The following is an 18,085-nucleotide window of genomic DNA, read 5'->3' as shown; positions in this document are numbered from 1 at the left end:
CCACGGCCCCCGCCCCCACGCCCAGCCCCGGGCTTCCACGGTGCAGGGTCGGCAGAGAGGCAGCGGGCCAACCACCCGCCCTGGGGGGTCAGCGCCCAGTCCGTCCCCACTCAAGCCTCACGCCTCTCCCGGGTTCCCGAGAGCCCAGAAGGTAGCCGTCCGAGCCCTCCTTGACCTTCCATGACACCTTGCCCCTGCTTCACACCTCCCTCCCTTTGCTCCTTCGCCTTTCCGCCGCTCACCCTCCCTCCCCTGTGTCCTCTCTCATGTGTAACCTGCTCCCAGGCCCTATCCTCCCCACCCAGCCCTGCTCTCTCCCTCCTCTTTCTCCCCCTCTCTGGCCCTTTTCTCCTCCCCCCTCACCCCCCGCCCGGGTCCCTAGGTTTGACTCCCCTAACCTCTCCCCCTCCCCCGGCCTGGAAACAATTCCCTTAGGCAGGGAGTTCTCTCTGCTGATGCAACTTGGCAGGGTTGGCTGAGAGCCCCCCCTCCGCCCCCCAGACTCAGCCGAGCCCCCCCCCTCCCCCCCGCGGGCAGGCGTACCCTCCGTCAACTGCAAGGCTGAGCGCTGCTCCCCGGCGCGCAGGGCGTGCCCTCTGGGCGACCTGTTCCAGCTTCACCTCCACTTTCCCTCGCGGACCAGGCAAAACAGCCTGGACGCAGAAGTCAGAGCAAAACAAAACAAAAAACCTCCCCTGATGCCGCCTTTCGCCAAGGAGACCTCTGACCAATTTCCTGATCCAATTTCCTTGCCACCTTATTGCTTGTTACTAATACTCTGACTCGGGAAAGGAGAAGACTCATTAGGATCCATTCCTGAGAACAGTGATCCGCGCTTCCCGCCCCATCCCCCTTGCCCAAGAAAAACAAACGCCCGGGGGATGGATGGGGGCGGAGGGCTGCTTTCGAGGAGGGGCGAGGCGGCGGCGAGAGCCGCTGGGGGCACACCCCCTGGGCTGCGAGTCCCGGCCGCCCGCGTCCGCGCTTCTGGGCACCCCGCCGCCTCTCCCCGGGGCTTCGCCGGCACAGCCCTACTCCCATTGGAATGGAAGGGAGCCTGCCTGCAGGGTCAGCCTGCCCTTCCCGGCCCCCTCGGCCCCCGGCCCCAGGTACCTTAGCGAGACCGAGATAAAAGTGGCTCTGCTTGGCTTTCCGCGGGGACGAGCTTCTCCCGGCGGCCGGGCTGCGTCCCGACACCCAGCCGCGCCGCCCTGCTCCACTGAGCAACTACTTGTTGGCGTTTTCCGGGCTCAGGCCGTGGGGCCGCTCGTCTGGGCGCCGGGGTCGCGGAGACAGCCCCTGGCGGCCACCCGCCGCGCTCCCCGCCTTCATGGTGCGAGCGGCGGGCTCGCCCCGCGCCAGGCTCGGCGCGCAGAGTCGGCATCGCGCGGGGCCGGGCGAACCATGGAGCTCGGGGCGGGTCCCGCCGGCGCCCCGCGACCCCGCCGCGCGCGGGCAGATCGGCCGGCCGTGGCCGCCGCGGAGCCGGCCGCAGAGGTCGGGGCTCGCCCTCTGGAAGGTGGAGTCAGCCTGCCCCGATTTCGACCCGCAGGTTTTGTTTCTTCCCCCACCAGCAGCCGCTGCTGAAACTGCCCCTTCCGCGCCGCTCGCCTGCAACCACCGCCGCCGGAGCACAGAGCTGGGGAAGGGTGGGTGGGTGGGTGGGTGGGTGGGTCTGGGGAAGCTGTGTTGTACCAACCAGGTTCATCTATTTTTCTTTGATGATGCTCTTTCCCCACCCTCTCTGGAGCTTCTGCCTGCCTTATTGACACCCCGCTCTCCACACCCTTTCTCTTCCCGCTGTCCCACCCCTCCCAACAAGTGAGAGAGAATCTAAAACCAATTGCTTTTTTTTTTTCTTAATGACTGTTGATGGGAGAGAGAGACAGGTGACAAGTGAGTCTGGTTTTTAGTGTCTTATTCATGGCTCTGGCTTGCTCTTTTCTGTCAAATGTAGGTCTCCAGGCACCACATCATGATTATATAAAACAAAACAAGTTTTAAAAAGTTTATTCCAGAAACATGCCCTAGCAAGTGAAAATTCGGGTTTCTTTACCAGAAACGGAAAAGACAAACTACAGGTATCCAAGTATCAAAGCAATGATCTAATTAGCCAATGTCTCCCCATTCTTAAATTCGTATTGTATGAGTTTGCTAGGGCTGCTATAACAAAGTATCACAAACTGCACTGTTTACAGCAGAAACACATATCCCACCGTTCTGGAGGCCAAGAGGTGTTGTCAGGATTGGTTTCTTCTGAGGGCTCTGAGAAATGGATCTATTGCAGGCCTCCTTGGCTTGTACATGGCCAAATCCTCCCTGTGTCTCTTCGCATCATTCTCTCTTTATGCAGGCTGGCTCTGTGTCCAAATTCCCCCTTGCAGAAAAGCACTAAAAGACCTAATGATTAGGACCCACCTTAATGCCTTCATTTTAACCTGAACCATCTCTATAAAGAACCTATCTCCAAATAAGGCCACATTCTGAGGTGCTGGGGATGAGGACTTCAGCATCTCTCTTTGGAGAGGGATGAAGGGAGGCTGGGAGACAATTCAACCCTTATCAGCTCTCACCACCACCAAAAAATATGTGTTTCTGTGTCTGTGTGTATATTTCTAGGAAGTGAGGGAGAGCGGGAGGAAGGAGGAAGTGAGTGCCTATTCCACAGGTATGCTTTGACAGGATTGAGGTCCACAGAGTAGGTGAAACACCAGGTTGTAAGAAGAGGAAATCTGTTTGAAAAACAGTGATTGATACTAACACTATGATCTGAAAAGAGCGAGAGTTATGAGTTACTGATAAAGTTTTAGCATTAGAGGGACCTGCAAGGTGGGCAGTGAAAGATAAACAGTTTACTAAAGATACCTATCTGTTATGGCAGTAAATAACTAAAGTGAAGATCTGAAAGGTCTTTCAAAGCTCATTGATATCTAGGAAACTAATGTAAGAAAATAGGGCATGTATACGTTTGTAAAAATGCACTAACAATATGACAGTAAGTGCGCAGTAATAAACTAAGGAGCAGCCTCGTGAAAATATAAATTCCCTTTACTAACACATACAAAAATGTGCAAAAGCTAAATACTGAGGGAGTGCTTCCAGTTTTTTTGCTGTTATCAATCACTGAGGAATTTCTAAAAGTAACAAGAATAGTTCATTTCAATTGCCTGAAATTTTACAAAGAAAAATTATATTCAAATTCTAACATGCATCTTCATGTTGTCTATATGGTTCCTTATATAGCTTAATATTATGAATTCAGTAGAGATAAAAAGTCATATGGTTTGCTTTAAAATAAATTACCAATAGAAAATATAGTAGCAGAAATATTTATAATAATAGATAACATTTACTGAGCTCTTACTCTGTGCAAAATGATTTACATAAATTACTCCTTTTTAATTTAAGTAGAGGATATATTCACATTAAATTATAAGACTTTTAGAACGATAACTTATACAGTTGGCAAGAACCAATCATGAAAACCTTCAGTTTGATTATAAGAAAGGTGTATTATGAGGGATCTATAGAGAAACCAAAAAAAAAAAAAAGCGGGGGGAGGCGGAGGATACAAAGGACTCATGAGGGGCAAATGAGAAAAAGATGTAACTAATCAATGTGATTCTAAGCGTATATAGCTACCTAGAAATAATCACATTGACAAGAGGGATCATCTTTTAGAAGTCAGACTTTTCTTGTGATTCATAAAGGATTAGATGTAACATTAGAGAACATGTCCAATAAGTTTGAAAATAAGAATGTGAGAAATAAAAGGATGAGATTGCATTTCACTGGAGAATTGATAAAGCAGTGAATGTAATAGTCTTTGTTTTTGTCTGTTTTCTTTGTCAATATAAGAGGGGAAGAGCCTAAGACAAATATCCAGGCTTTATTATATAAGACACAAGAGTACAGAAAACCCCTCCAGCTAACTCCGCTGATCTTGCTGTAAAAGACAAAAGTGAAAAGAAAACAAATCTTTAAAAGATAGCAATGGAAAGCTGAGAGAAAAAGCAGTTGTGGTTTCCTTTGTTGGTCTGTGTAGAGCAAGGATTTAAAAGACCAGAGACATTGCCCCCTGTGGAGAAGTGGCTGAAAGGCTGCTTCCTTTATAGCCTCCAGTCAACATTACAGAGAGCTATAGAAACCTAGCAGGACATCCCCACCAGAAGTGTGGCTTGATCTCATGAAGCCACAGTGTGAATGTCAAAATGACATCTGGCTAGTTTAACATTTGAACAATTTAACTCTTTTAAAGTCCAGTATAAGAATTTCTAAAATATTCTTCACCTTCAAAAAACAAAATACTATTTATAGGCAAGTTCCTCTTCAGTAGACTAAAAAATGGCCACTGTTTCCCATCCCTCCCTATAGGTATGACCCTTTGTAAGGTCATATGAGGCTCTTCACCTTCTCCCATCAAGTCTATTTCTCCAGCCCTTAAATCTGTACCAGCTGTATACCTTGCTTTGGCCAATAGAATGAAATGAAGTGATGTTGTACCAGTACAAAGCCTCAGCTTTAGAAGGTCCTTCAGGCATCTGTGCTCTCTCTTTCTTTCTTGGAACCCTGCCCTGGTACTATGAGAACAAGACTTAGCTTCCTCTCCTCTCCTCTCCTCTCCTCTCCTCTCCCCTTCCCTCCCCTCCCCTCCCCTCCCCTCCCCTCCCCCCCCCCCTCTCTCTCTCTCTCCTTTCACACACACATATACACACAAAACCTCTTTTGTACAAAGAGAAATAGCATTAGGAAGCAAGTCAGAGAACAAAACAGAATAAGGATTTTTTAAAAATGAAATAAAGTGCTTCCCAGCAGCAATACACTTCTCATCTCTTCCCCTAGATCAGGGGTGTGGAACGTCTGGCCCGTGAAATCATTTGGTCTGATCCTGCCAAGGCATTAGGGGTAACTTAATTAAATGTTCGACTAAATATGCTAATTTCTAAGTTAATAAGTTAGTATGGCCCACAAATGACGTTATAAATATCCAAATGACCCTTGGCAGAAAAAAGTTTCCCACCCCTGATCTAGATGATAGCCAGCCAATCTCCAAAACTAGAATTGTCTTGCTCTCATACATGATCCAGAAGAACTGTCCAGTTGACCCTAGTCCAGATACACTGAGCCACAGAATCTTGAGCTAAATAAAAAACTATATTTAGGTTATCATGCTTTGAAATTGTTTGTTATACAAGATGATTCATCCTCTACGTTTCCTTCATCTGAAAAGTAAAAAATATAAGCTTACTTACTACTGCCTTCTTAACAATAACTAACATCATGTGTTGTGAATCCTAAAAGAAAACTAATATATGATATATATTTTCTAATTTCATAAATTTTTGAGAGGGAGTATTTTACAATAGTTAATTGCAAATTCCACAGGCCTTGGAAGCAAATAAAATGGAGTTTATCTTCTAAGTATTGTTCATGAGATATCTGACCTGTAAAAAGTTATACACCTCCTTGAGCCTCAATTTCCTCACCTATAGAATGGGGATGATGACAGTATAGTTAACTTGACGATTAAATGACATAGGCCAATGGAACATGTAAGGACATCCATCATTGGCACATTTTAGGCATCTATTCATAGTAACTTGTATTATCAAATGAAGAAAAGCTTTCATCCCAAAATCACAGTTAATACTTGGCAGAAGCAGGACTATAACCCATATCCTCTGACTTGTATCTGTTATTCCATACTGCCTTGTACAGAAGTCAAAACTAGCTCAAATGTTGGATATCCCATCTACATATATATAAAAGCCCAAGTGACCATTATGACTGGTCGACTGGTTGCTATGATGTGTATTGACCTCCAGGGGGCAGACACTCAACACAGGAGCTGCCCTCTGATGGTCAGTGTACTCCCACAGCCAAGCTCCCATGGCTGACCAATCTCACGTGGTCCTTCCCCCTGACCCACCGGCCCTGATTGCAGGCCAGGCCAAAGAAACCCACCCGTGCACAAATTCGTTCACCGGGCCTCTAGTACAGATCTAATGAAATCAAAACTCTAAAATTCTTGCAATAAGTCTGATTTTTTTTCAATTTAAAAATGTATGTATTAACCATCTTTTAATAACCTATTATGTGCAACACATTTTTTTTAACTACCCAACATATTTACTTGTGATAATTATAAGGCAGATCTACATATGAAAAAATATATGGATTACCAATTTACAACTTGGTCTTTTGATTTGTAAGAAATACACAATTTGCATTGGTTGTCAAATACCAGAGGCTTTGCCAAAGTACTCTGCATAATAACATAGACATTTAGCCAATTTGAGCTTACTGTATACTTAGAAAATTAATGTGTAATAGTGCTGAGAAAAGGCATTTTAGGTTGAAGGAAGAGAAAATTTCTCAGTAAATATAAGACAATGTTGATTGATGAACATTAAAAGCAAGTGTTGAAAAATGACCTTCTCATTATGAAAAATTCTGGACCATAGCTCTCTGCACCAGCCATTCATTTAAATAGATGATGATGATGAAGGTAGATTAGATAGATGATATAGATGAGAGAAAGATGGAGAGAGAGAGAGAGAGAGAGAGAGAGAGAGAGAGAGAGAGAGCCTTAGTAAATGGTTATCTGTCATACTACTTGAAGTCATTCTAACTTACAAAGGGGGCAATACGCAGGAGCTCTTCCTAGGGTGGCTGCTCTCCCTTGAAGGGTAAATTATTGACAGATATCAATAAAGTGTACTTTACTTCCTATTGCTCTTGTTCTGTAATAGATCATGGATGCTCAATAAGACATTTCATTAAAATTTTATAATCTGTACTTTTAGTACTTTCCTGTCTTCTACCGCTAATGATTTCATACATGCATGACTTACTCTACTACATTATATATGTTTATAGATTTCCTCTCTTTACATTGTCTTTATGACCTCTCAGCTATGATAGAGTTCTATGCTTGGAAGTGCATTAGAGTCCCCGGTGAAGGGTGAAGCTTTTTAAAATGCAAAAGGTCCCACCCTGGTTTTATGGTTCAGTTGATTGGTCTGCACCAATTTCTGCAATTTCAAATCTGTATTTTAAAAAAGCATCTTATACGTTTTGAAACATTTATAAGAAGCTATATTGAAGTGAATGATTATAAAACTATGACAAGAAATTAACTGAACTTTGCACCTACGGAATATATTAAAGGGGGAGTGAGGCAGGAAGAGAACTAATATTTATTGACAACAAGCTATAGACTCCATATTTACATATATTATTTATTGTCCATTACAAGCAGTATAACAAGCAAGTATTGAGAACTCGTGTTCTTCATATTGAACAAGGGATTGTGAGAGTGATTAAGGAAAAAATAATTATTAGTAATTGCAGTAGTCAAAACTTTTTTAAGTATGTAAGTGCAAAATAAAATACCAAGAAGTTTGGATTTAACTCATTTGATGTGCAACCTCTGATTTTACCAGCATTTTACTGATGTGGAGACTAGAATTCTAAAATAACTTGCCCAATATTACCAAGCTAGTAAGGGACAGCTGGTAACATTCACACCCTCAGGTGTTTAATTCCAATGCTTGCATCCCAGTCAGAGAGTAAATGGTAGAGCCATGATTTGAATATACATAGAACCATGATTTGAACAGAAAATAGAAGATCATAGACATGGCAAAAAATAAATACCATACTTGAAGCATACCAACTATTTAGTGAATGAAAAACCAATTATCAAAATATCTCAGAGCTATATTTCCTCCTTCTCTTGAATAAATAGCATAAGATAAAAGCATTAATCAAAATAGGTAAGTAAAGCAGATTTTTTTAAAAAGACCATGCTTACATTTCTTTAATACAGAAGAATAAAATGGAAACCATGAGTCACAAATATTTTTTTGCAAAAGGCTGAAAATAATCAGGTTGGTTTCCCCAGGAAATAAAAGTAAGAGCACAGGAATGAGAAAGTTGAAAGAGACTTGTAATAAAAGTAAAGCAGATATAAGCACACCAGTTTAGCTTCATTATTTAGAAAGACCTCTAGACAAGTGGAAAAGCAGGCTTCTGAAAAGCTACTATATGCAGGTTTCAAACAGAATCAAGGGAAGTAAAAATAATGTCAGAGCAAAGAAGCAGTTCTAAAGAGGAACCAGACAAAGGCAAACATTATTGAAATTCTTTTCCTTTAACCAGACCATGGAAACCTGTTTCAATTTATTCAAAAAAATAAAATAAAACTATGGGGCCCTGGCCAGTGTGACTCAGTTGGTTTGAGTGTCACCCTGTATACCGAAAGGTTGCAGGTTTGATCCCTGGTCAGGGCACATACCTAGGATGCAGGTTCCATCCCAGGTTGGGGCGATATTTCTCTCTCACATTGATGTTTCTCGCTCTCTCTCTTCCTTACCTTCTCTCTAAAGTCAATAAACATGTCCTCCTGTAAGAGGAGAGAAAGAGAGAGAGAGAGAGAGAGAGAGAGAGAGAGAGAGAGAGAGAGAGAACTATAAAATAGCTTAGAGTAGTCTATCATGCAATTTGGGGGACAGAAATGAAAAAAATTATAACTCCAGTATGAATTAGCATGGCAAAACAACCTCTCAAAGAAAATGTTAAACTACGCTATGAAACACACAGTTGTTTCCAAGCGATATAAAACACTTTTAGAATTTCTGTCAGGAAAAAAAAACAACCTCAATTCAATTCCATAGATTCATAATCTTAAAAAGTCCAGTATTCTTTGAATGTCCTGGAGTCTTTTTATTGCCATAATTAAATTTGTACATTTAGTTAAACAGATTTAAGAGCATCATTTTTATATTTTATTCCATTACTGTGATGGGTGTCACAATTTATTAATGTAATATAAAAACAATACGCACAATACACTCTTCCCTAATCCTAAAGACAATACTTTCTGCTTTTACTACTAATCATTTCATTTATTTTGTCCCCTTTTTTGGCAGTAACCACAAAAAAAGTATTGGGCTATAGAACCAAGTTAGAGAACATAATCAAAGACTATAACTAAAAGAAATAAACTTTCCAAAGGCAGACTACCTAGAACTAAGTTTATAAACCAACGAGTTTCTCCAGTATGGAAGCCCAAGGGAAACCAGGGGAGTTGGACACTTTACATTGAAGCTCGGGGCTTTAAAAGCAATAGATCTTGGTGGACACTACAAAGATTCCTATGATATTGCAAACCTAACCTTATGTCCAGTCCCTGTAGTCTTATTTCTATTCACTAATGTACTGAACTAGTTCCTAACTTGGGACCATTGCATTTACTACCTTTTCCCTCAATTGCTATTCTCATGGATTTTTTCCTGGATTGCCCTGTATATCATTCAAATTTCTGCTCAGATTCATTGTTGCGTAATGATTGTCTTGACATAGTTAACTTTGCATCAGTCACCCAAAGTCCAAGAAGGCATTTCGCTTTTCTTAAGGAGAAGAATTGTGCAGTGCAGAGGGCAAAAGGAAAAGGAGGACCCTCTTTTGTATACGGTGAGGTACTGCAAATAGTTATGACTTTATTTTTTTCTCCATCTTTGAATTGTTGTGGCTTTATGAAAAGCAAAGTTTACACAATATAATAATATACCTCTTTTTTTTTTCTTGTTTTTCACCTATAACTTTGGGAAAGGTGTAAATATAAATTTAAGAAAATAAGTGATGCCCTAACTGGTTTGGCTCAGTGGATAGAGCGTCGACCTGTGGACTGAAGGGTCCCAGGTTCGATTCCGGTCAAGGGCATGTACCTTGGTTGCGGGCACATCCCCAGTAGTGGGTGTGCAGGAGGCAGCTGATTGATGTTTCTCTCTGATGTTTCTAACTCTCTATCCCTCTCCCTTCCTCTCTGCAAAAAATCAATAAAAATATATTAAAACAACAACAACAACAAATCCACTTTTAAAAAAAAGGAAAGAAAAGAAGTGAGAATCCAGGCTAAAAGAAAGTGGGGACCACAGACAGAACCTTCAGCCCTAACACTCTTCAACTTTGCTCCCATCAACTGTATCAATTATCATCTTCCTTATGTTTTACTCCCAAACCCTGAGCAACACAAACACTATATGGAGAACCGAGAAAATGTTCAGTATAAAATAAATGCTTATGCATTTTTATTCTTTCAGAAATATCTTTTAAACTGTTATTTCTCATCTGAACAAGATAACACCAAAATAAAGTTACAAGTTTAGGAATTCATGTTAGCTGTAGGGAAAAAGTTCTGACTTCAGTGGTTATAGGAGAATGAAATGTGTCGTGTTGTCACAGCAGATGCAAAGGAAATTATTAGAAAGCAATGCCTGGATCAGCTTGGATGAACTCTCCCTCTAGGCAATAGAAGAAACTAGAAATTTAATTGTAGTCTTGCCCAGTCTTAGAAATGTGCACTCCAAATCACAAGGGAGCATCATTAAACATCAAGTTTCATCACTTCCACCAGGACTTAGAAGCAAGTTAATTTCCTATGCATTTTTTTTCTTAGTAAGGAAAATGTTTTCACAGATTCTAACTCATGGGAATCATACTAGAATCTATTACACAGTGAAACAAAGCAATACAGAAATATTTGTGTACCATTGCTGAACTTAAAACTCTCTCTCTCTCACACACACACAACACAAGCAAAAATGACAACTTGCACAATCTATTAAAAAAGAGTACCCAGAAGCCCCATTCTCAGGCTGGCAAACTAAAAGCCCTGAATCTCTTCATATAAAGACAAAACTACTTTGTTCGAGCAAAAATACTTGCAATAAAAATGGAATGAAAACATATGGCCATGAAGCATACCTGTAAATACAATTTTCTAAATGTTGCTAGAGCATACCCAGTACCCATATGCCACTGAGAAGAGAGGAGACCCCATAGGGTTGGACATTTTTCTTCCAGGAAAAAGGTAGAAACTCTCACTTAACATATGAAAACCTTAAGATTTTGTTTTCTAATATCTAGGACAGCTGGAAAATGTTCTGGTTGTTCACATTTTCAAAATATGCAGGAGTGATTCCTTTAGATTTTAAACATTTACTTTTTAATATTTAAGGAAAGATATTGAGAATTTTTCTACCTTTTCTGCCTTAGTAAATGGTGTGAGAGGCATAATTTACCCTTTTTATTAAGATAAGAGGGAAATGCTTTATTATTGTTTGATTGCTTTACATTCCTTTCATTGCTGGTGAACTTAACTCACTCATTAAATATACAAATATTTCATTACACTTATATGCATACACATTAACATTATATATACACACATGCAGATATGTGTGAGTATATTGCTGACTCAACTGAAAATAAGCTGTAGAAGACCTGAAACTTCATTTCTAAATATTTTAGCATGTATCTCCTATGAATAAAAACATTCTCTTATATATTTATAATACCTAAGAAAATTAACAATGATTCCATAATGTCTAATAAATATTCCATGTTGATTTTCCCAATCCAGTACCTAATTAATATTCACATATTTGCATGTGCTCATTATTTCTCTTTTATCTCTCTTCATCTTGAACATGTTGCTCTTCCTTTGTTTCTCATGATTTTTTTTTTTTTTTTTCAAAAAGTCCAGGCCATTTGTCTTGCAGAGTGTCCCATGTTCTGGAATTGTCTAATTTTCTCTCATTATTAGATTCAATTAAATATTTTTGGAAAGAATATCACATAGATGATATAGTGTACTTTTTTACCAAATCCCATCTGAAGACATGCATAAGCAATTCTACTACTATGGGTGATGCTAAGTTGGTTATTTGGTAATTAAGGGACCATGAAATCTCTTCATGTAAAGGTACATTTTGACTATTGTAATTAGTATGTAATCTGTGAAATGATTCTTTAAAATCACAGGAAAATTCTTTCCCCAGCATTTCCTCTCTTTGTCTGAATTATTGCATTAGTTGGATTTTCCCACACAGAACTTCTGCAATACTCTTCCCTTTGCCTCTAAACGTCTTAATTGCTTGATTGACACTCTCTTGAACTCCACACCTACACACTAGCTAACTCAATTCATCCTTCACGTCTCAGATTCAACATTACTTCATTATGGAAACCTTCCCTGACACTCGCCTCCACTCAGAAACACAAACATTGGGCAAATGGACCTGTTATATCCTCAGTTCTTCTTTCATAGCACTTATCACCTTTATAATTGATTAGTTGTCTGGATAATTACTTGTTTAATATTTGTCTTTCTCATCATACTGTAACCTCTATTAGGATGAGAAGCATGTATATCTTATTTATCTCTATACTCCAAGCATCCAGGCCAGAGAAATTTAGTTTGTGGTTATAGGCAAGGTCTTGTAAAGAAAGATGAAGAACTATGAGCTATGAGCTGATCATGGTTCAGCTAGATTGTATAGCAACTTCAAATTAAATGATTATATCAGAGAGAGAGAGAGAGTAAAGAGAGTCTAGAGACAGTATATATTTATTATGTGTACAGTGCTAAATCACGTGATAAAGCAGTGATTCATTATCTTTATTGTGAACCAGAATTGCTTTTGCACTTACCAAAAAGCTAAAGTCAGGGCCCATGCCCAGCTATTCAGGTTAATAAGATTCTCAGTGCTCTCTCTGTAGGACAACTTTCCAAGAATTTCGTGGTTTTCTGCAGCGTCTCTGACTATAATATCACAAGGACACTCTCCCATTGATCTTTTTCTCTCAGGCATATTGTTACAAACTACATTAGTAAGAGTCTGTTTTAGTGGCTTTTCTATTTTAGACTACTATCTAAATGACATGCAGGATAGAATTACAGATCAAAGAAAACATTTTATGGTGGGGAAAAGAACAAAAAAATTACTCCCACAACAGATTTTTTAAATGAACATTTTAGTTTAGAACAGTTTTAGATATACAGAAAAATTGAGAAGGTAGTAAAGAGAGTTTTTATATATCCACAGCCTTAATAGCATACATTGCTATGGTACCTTTGTCACAACTAATGAACCAATCATTATTGTTAACTAAAGTCCATATTTTATTCATATTTTCTTAGTTTTTAGCCTAATGTCATTTTTGTCTGTTGCAGGATCTCCAGGATACCACATTATATTTCATTGTCATGTACACTTAGGTTTCTCTTGACTGTGACATTTTCTTAGGCTTTTCTGGTTTTGGGTAACCTTGACAGTTTCAAACAGTGCTGATCACATATTTTGTAAAACGTCCCTCGATTTGAGTTCTGATTTTTTTCTTAATGAGTAGGCTGAGGTTATAGGTTTGGGGAGAGAGGCCACGGGGGTAAAGTCCCCTTCTCATGTGATCAACATGTCTAATTGCTCTTGATTACACTTGGCTGAGGTAGTATTTGTCAGGTTTTTTCACTGTAAAGTTACTCTTTTTCTTCCATTTCCACCCTGTATTCTTTGGAAGTCACGATGTCACTATGTGTAGCTCACTTTTAAGAAGTGGGGAATTATGTCCCAACTCTTTGAAGACAGAGTATCTACAAAAGCTACTAGGAATTCTCCTGCTTGAAAGATTGGCTTATTCTCCCTGATTTTATTCAATCATTTAGGTATATCTGTATGGACTTATGCATATTTATTTCATAGTTTGGTTATGATCATAGTTTGTTTGTTTTTATTTTGTTGCTCAACTTGTTCTGGCTTTGGCCATTAGGAGCTACCTCATCATTGTGGGGATTCTTTTGTTTGTTTGTTTTCTTTTTGTTTTGTTTTTTTAAATATATCTTTATTGATTTCAGAGAGAAAAGGAGAGAGATAGAAACATCAATTTAAAAATATTTAAATACTAAATTATACATTTGTAATTTTAAAAACTACCATGTTATATATTTATAATATCATGAATACATCTTAACTACATTAAAAATAAAACATATCAAATAATATAGGAGGCAATCAAAGCTGTAACAGAAGTATAAATTTTCTATAAAATAATTTCATTATTTTAAAATACATAACAAAATAAGTTTAAAATATATTTATCTTCATTTCTAAAATCACTATAAATTAAACCTTAGGAAAAAATAATAAAAAGTAAACACAAAAATTATACATAAATTGACTAACTTATTTATCAAAGGAAAAATAATAAAATAAATTACTTTCAGGAGCTAATTCTTGACAGCAATAACAGTGCAATACAAAAAGTGATGATAAATTTTGAAAAAGAAATAAACACAAATGAAATAATAAAATAGATAATATACTGAAGGATTACAAATTATAAGAAACATACTGTACACCATTTATGTTAAAGATGTGAAAAGAAAAAGGATATTGTTTTAATTGTCAATATTTCTGAAGAATAAAAAAATTTGAAAATCAAATAACCAAAGATGATAATAAAAATCTTAAAAACCCAAAAGAGTGGGAAACAAAAATAAACTATGAAAGATTACTGACAGCTATAAAAAAGAGCTAGAAAAGAAAGATGGGTCATGAACAAAAGGGGAACAATTAAATAAATCTGTGTTTAAATGTCACCTCAGTCAATGACAACAGAAATTAATAAGTAACTAATTCTATGTCTCTGGATCTACTTTTGTCCATCAGTTTATTTTCCACAACCTTATACCTATTTCTTCTTTACTTCTCCATTATAACAAAACTTGCTCTGTAGGGGAAATTCTTTAATATTTGGATAATTGCAATAGCTGCCACCACCAACCTATTGTCCAACTAATTCTTGCCAACTCAACGTATCAATTAAGATTCCTAAGTCAGTGCTACTCTTCTATTTAAGAATGTACAGTATTTTGGTGAACTTTAGATAAAGTCCCACCAATAAATCTATCACTCAAAATCCTCTTAATATTTATGATTCCCATTGTTCTGTTTTTAAGTTCTTGTGTTTCTTCATTTTAGTTCTTATGTCACAACGTTTTTCCTTTTTAAACAAAGTCACATCATCTTCAAGTGTCCACAGCAAATCCCCACCTATTCTCAATTGTGATGTTTTCTAACACAATTTTGTTGTCTTTATTTATTCATTTCTTTATCTGTCAATGTTAGAGAGAGGAAGCGGGGTGGGGGACTTCGACCTGTCGCACTACCCACTCATGCACTCATTGGTTGGTTCTTGTATGGGCCCTGACTAGGGATTGCACTGCAACTTGTATCAGGATGATGCTCTAACCAACTGAACTTATCTTTTTTTAAATCAGTAAGTCATTTGATGCTTAAATGATTGACTAAGTTCAGATTTTGTTTAATAGCTGTCAACTGATGCCTTATTGTACCTAGATGAGAGCAGGATCTCTTAAAAGTAAAAATTAAGCATTTCATCCCAAGGTTAGCATTACTTTGTCATTATCCCTTCAGGCTAGAAAACCACTAACACCCGCAGATGTTACTTTCGTGCTAGACTTGCACTCAGTAATTCCAGGTTAAGCCCCATCCTGATATCCTCAAAAACACAATGTGGAAATTTTAATTCCTGCCTGTACCCAATACATTTAGCATGTCTCCTTTGCTGAGACCACCGTCGGCCTTTTTAGAAAAATTCCCTTTTGTCAATTGCTCCAAACTCCCAATCTCTTTCAACTGGCTTGCTTTTAGTTCCTTCTGGAAACGACTGCAGCTTTTTCAGGTTAGACTGAGAATACAATTCTTTAAATGTCAGAGTTTCTTTTTATAAGTTTTCTTTATTTCACCATTCATATCCCTACCCGGTTTAATTATTGTCATGTGGTCATTAATAAATCATTAAATTAGTTTATCTGAAGATAATGTGCCTGCTTTTTCACAGAGATGAAAAACAGGAACTAAAATTCAATATCCAATAACATTTGAAGAAGAAAGCTTTTCTTCACAAAGCTGTATAGATGAGAGTGCTTCATAATTTCAAAATAACAGAATTATCTTGGCAATGGAAGAAAAGAGCTTCAAGTGTTCTGAAATATGTCTTTAATCGAATGCATTTTTAGGGATCTCTTATGAGGAAGAAATAGCCTTTAAGGGAAGGAAACCAGTGTTGCTGTAATTGTTGATATAAGTAAATAGTTCCAAGAACCAGGATTAAAGACACTCTAAGTGGAAGACCCAAAGAGCTGATATTGGGGGTCTTAAAAGTTAAGTTTGCTGAGGAACTCAATGTTGTTCATCAGTTGCACAACTTAACTGTCTTAAAGAGGTTGAAAAGACAAGCATCATAGAAACCTTAAAATAAAATAAATAAATAAGCAAACAAACAAATAAAATAAAATAAAATGTAAAATCCTGTTTCCCAGTTTTTATTGGTTGTCTCTGACCTGGCAGGAAAGAGTCATTGAGCTAAAGTAAGTTATCTTGTCACCATCAGAATTAATTATAAGACACACTACACTGAGGGTTACATGAAGGAACTTAGAGTAATGACTCATCACTGTCTCTCACTCCATGAAAAAGCCCTGAAATTGTCAGAACTCTTGATACTTGCAGAAAATCTCCTCACACAGTCTTATCGGCTCCCTGGGACACAGTATTTTTAGAGACACACAAAAAAATGACTTGTGCAAAACTTAGAATGGAAAATATTTGAGGACAATCACCAGTGCCAACCCATGGTCCTTGGCACCAACTTAACACCAACAGGAATCCCCAATTTGGGGAGCACTGAAGAAGGAGACTGTTCTGCACAAAAGAGCTCAATTGTGATACAGCACAGCTGTGAGGTTGCCCTGGGGCCAGGCCCCTTCCCCTAGACAGCTCTGCTCCTCAGTGGTTTGCTTTGCTCTGCTCCATGCTGCACTGGCCTGCTCCACTGTGCTTTGGTCACTTTGCTCTGTGACAGAGTGCTCTGGCCTGTGCTGGTCTGTGCTGGTCTGCTCTGATCTATTCTGCTCTCTTACCACAAAACATCTAGACTGTTTCAACTCAGTCAGGGAGATGCAGGCTTCAATCTTCAGTGCAAAGGGAAAGTAGCTCTCAGAGTCAGAGGGGAGCTGATTATTTGACCAGTGGTCCCTGCCCTTGGTCTGTGATTGGTCTGTTCTCATGCAAATAAGGACTCCAAATCCTCGAAGTTTGCTTGGTCCAAAAGGCACTGTCCTGATTGGTCAAAATAGAGCCACTCTGGTTGGTTGGAGCTGGGCAGCTCCAATTAGATGGGAAAAGTCTCGGTCCTATTGGATGAAGTAGTATTCCAGGAATTCCTTTATAAGGGCTGGCTCAGATGGCAGAGATAGTGCAGGCAGGCAGTTGAGTGCAGACTTCTCCCTAAAGTGCAATTTGCCTAAGAGGCCCAAGTACGTTCTGGGTTTGTTGGTGGTGTTTGTTTTGTTTTGTTTTGTTTTGTTTAATTTGACCCCAGTTAGCCACCAGGAACCCTTCTTAGTAGGTGTTTTCTTTCTCAGGGTTCATATCTGTGAACAATCCTCATTCCAGTTTTTCTTAATCACTGAAAAAATTCAATATCCTAGACTCTCTTTTCTTTTTTAGGGCCCCTGCACCATTACTGTTTTCAGACTTCTCTTCCTGACCTTTCTCTCTATTGAACAACCCAACTACCCCAACTCTTCTCTATTGCCAGGCAACACCCTTTTCTGTGGATAATGAACTGCCCTATATCCCAACCTTTCCTTCAAAATCTCTTCACCTCCCCCTTGCCATATACAAAAAGTATTTTTACATGGAGAACAGTGGAAAGACAGCCCTCCAGAGGAACCAGAGAATTAGCCCAAAGTAGCATTTCATAACTATAAATTTTCTTAGGAATTTGTTGTTCTTTATCATTAACATATACATAAATTTTTCCCGTACTTCAAAATATATCTGAGTTTGTATTAATCTAAGCTGTATAAAATTGTTTAGTATGTGTGGAAATGGGTGCTACAGGAAGAGACACCTTGATTCATTATGGCTTTCACTACTCCCACAAGCCTCTCTATTGGAAGCTATTCTTTCCTCCACATCCACACGTAAGTGAGTTTATTGAGAGAGAGTGGAAATGACATTCCACAGCTCCAGTTCTTCTTCCAGATCTTTACTCTTCCATCTGCCAGTAAAAGTCCTCATTGAAGGCTTCTTATCTTTTATCATTCTTGTTAAGCTCACTTCATTCAGTGTAGACTTTCAGAACTGGCCCACAGTCTCTTTTTGGCACAATTCTGGGAGAGTTCAGTTTTCATGTAGAGAAAAGACCACAT

General features: G+C 39.0%; 1 protein-coding gene and 1 long non-coding RNA gene across 6 annotated transcripts in view; one reads left to right on the top strand and one right to left on the bottom strand.

Annotated features, from left to right (window-relative positions):
- Positions 1–853, bottom strand: part of KCNC2 (potassium voltage-gated channel subfamily C member 2) — a 215,477-nt gene extending 214,624 nt beyond the window's left edge. For all 5 annotated transcript variants that reach the window (XM_081083386.1, XM_081083388.1, XM_081083387.1 and 2 more), the window contains exon 1: positions 544–853. The gene's annotated coding sequence lies outside the window, so the exon portion shown is untranslated. The remainder of the gene's footprint in view (positions 1–543) is intronic.
- Positions 1–18,085, top strand: part of LOC308513399 — a 66,470-nt gene that overhangs the window by 844 nt on the left and 47,541 nt on the right. The gene's annotated exons all lie outside the window — the stretch shown is intronic.

Source organism: Myotis nattereri (assembly GCF_964212035.1).
Source record: "Myotis nattereri genome assembly, chromosome: 2".
In the NCBI taxonomy this organism is placed as follows: domain Eukaryota; kingdom Metazoa; phylum Chordata; class Mammalia; order Chiroptera; family Vespertilionidae; genus Myotis; species Myotis nattereri.
This window is presented reverse-complemented; position numbering and strand designations above follow the sequence as displayed.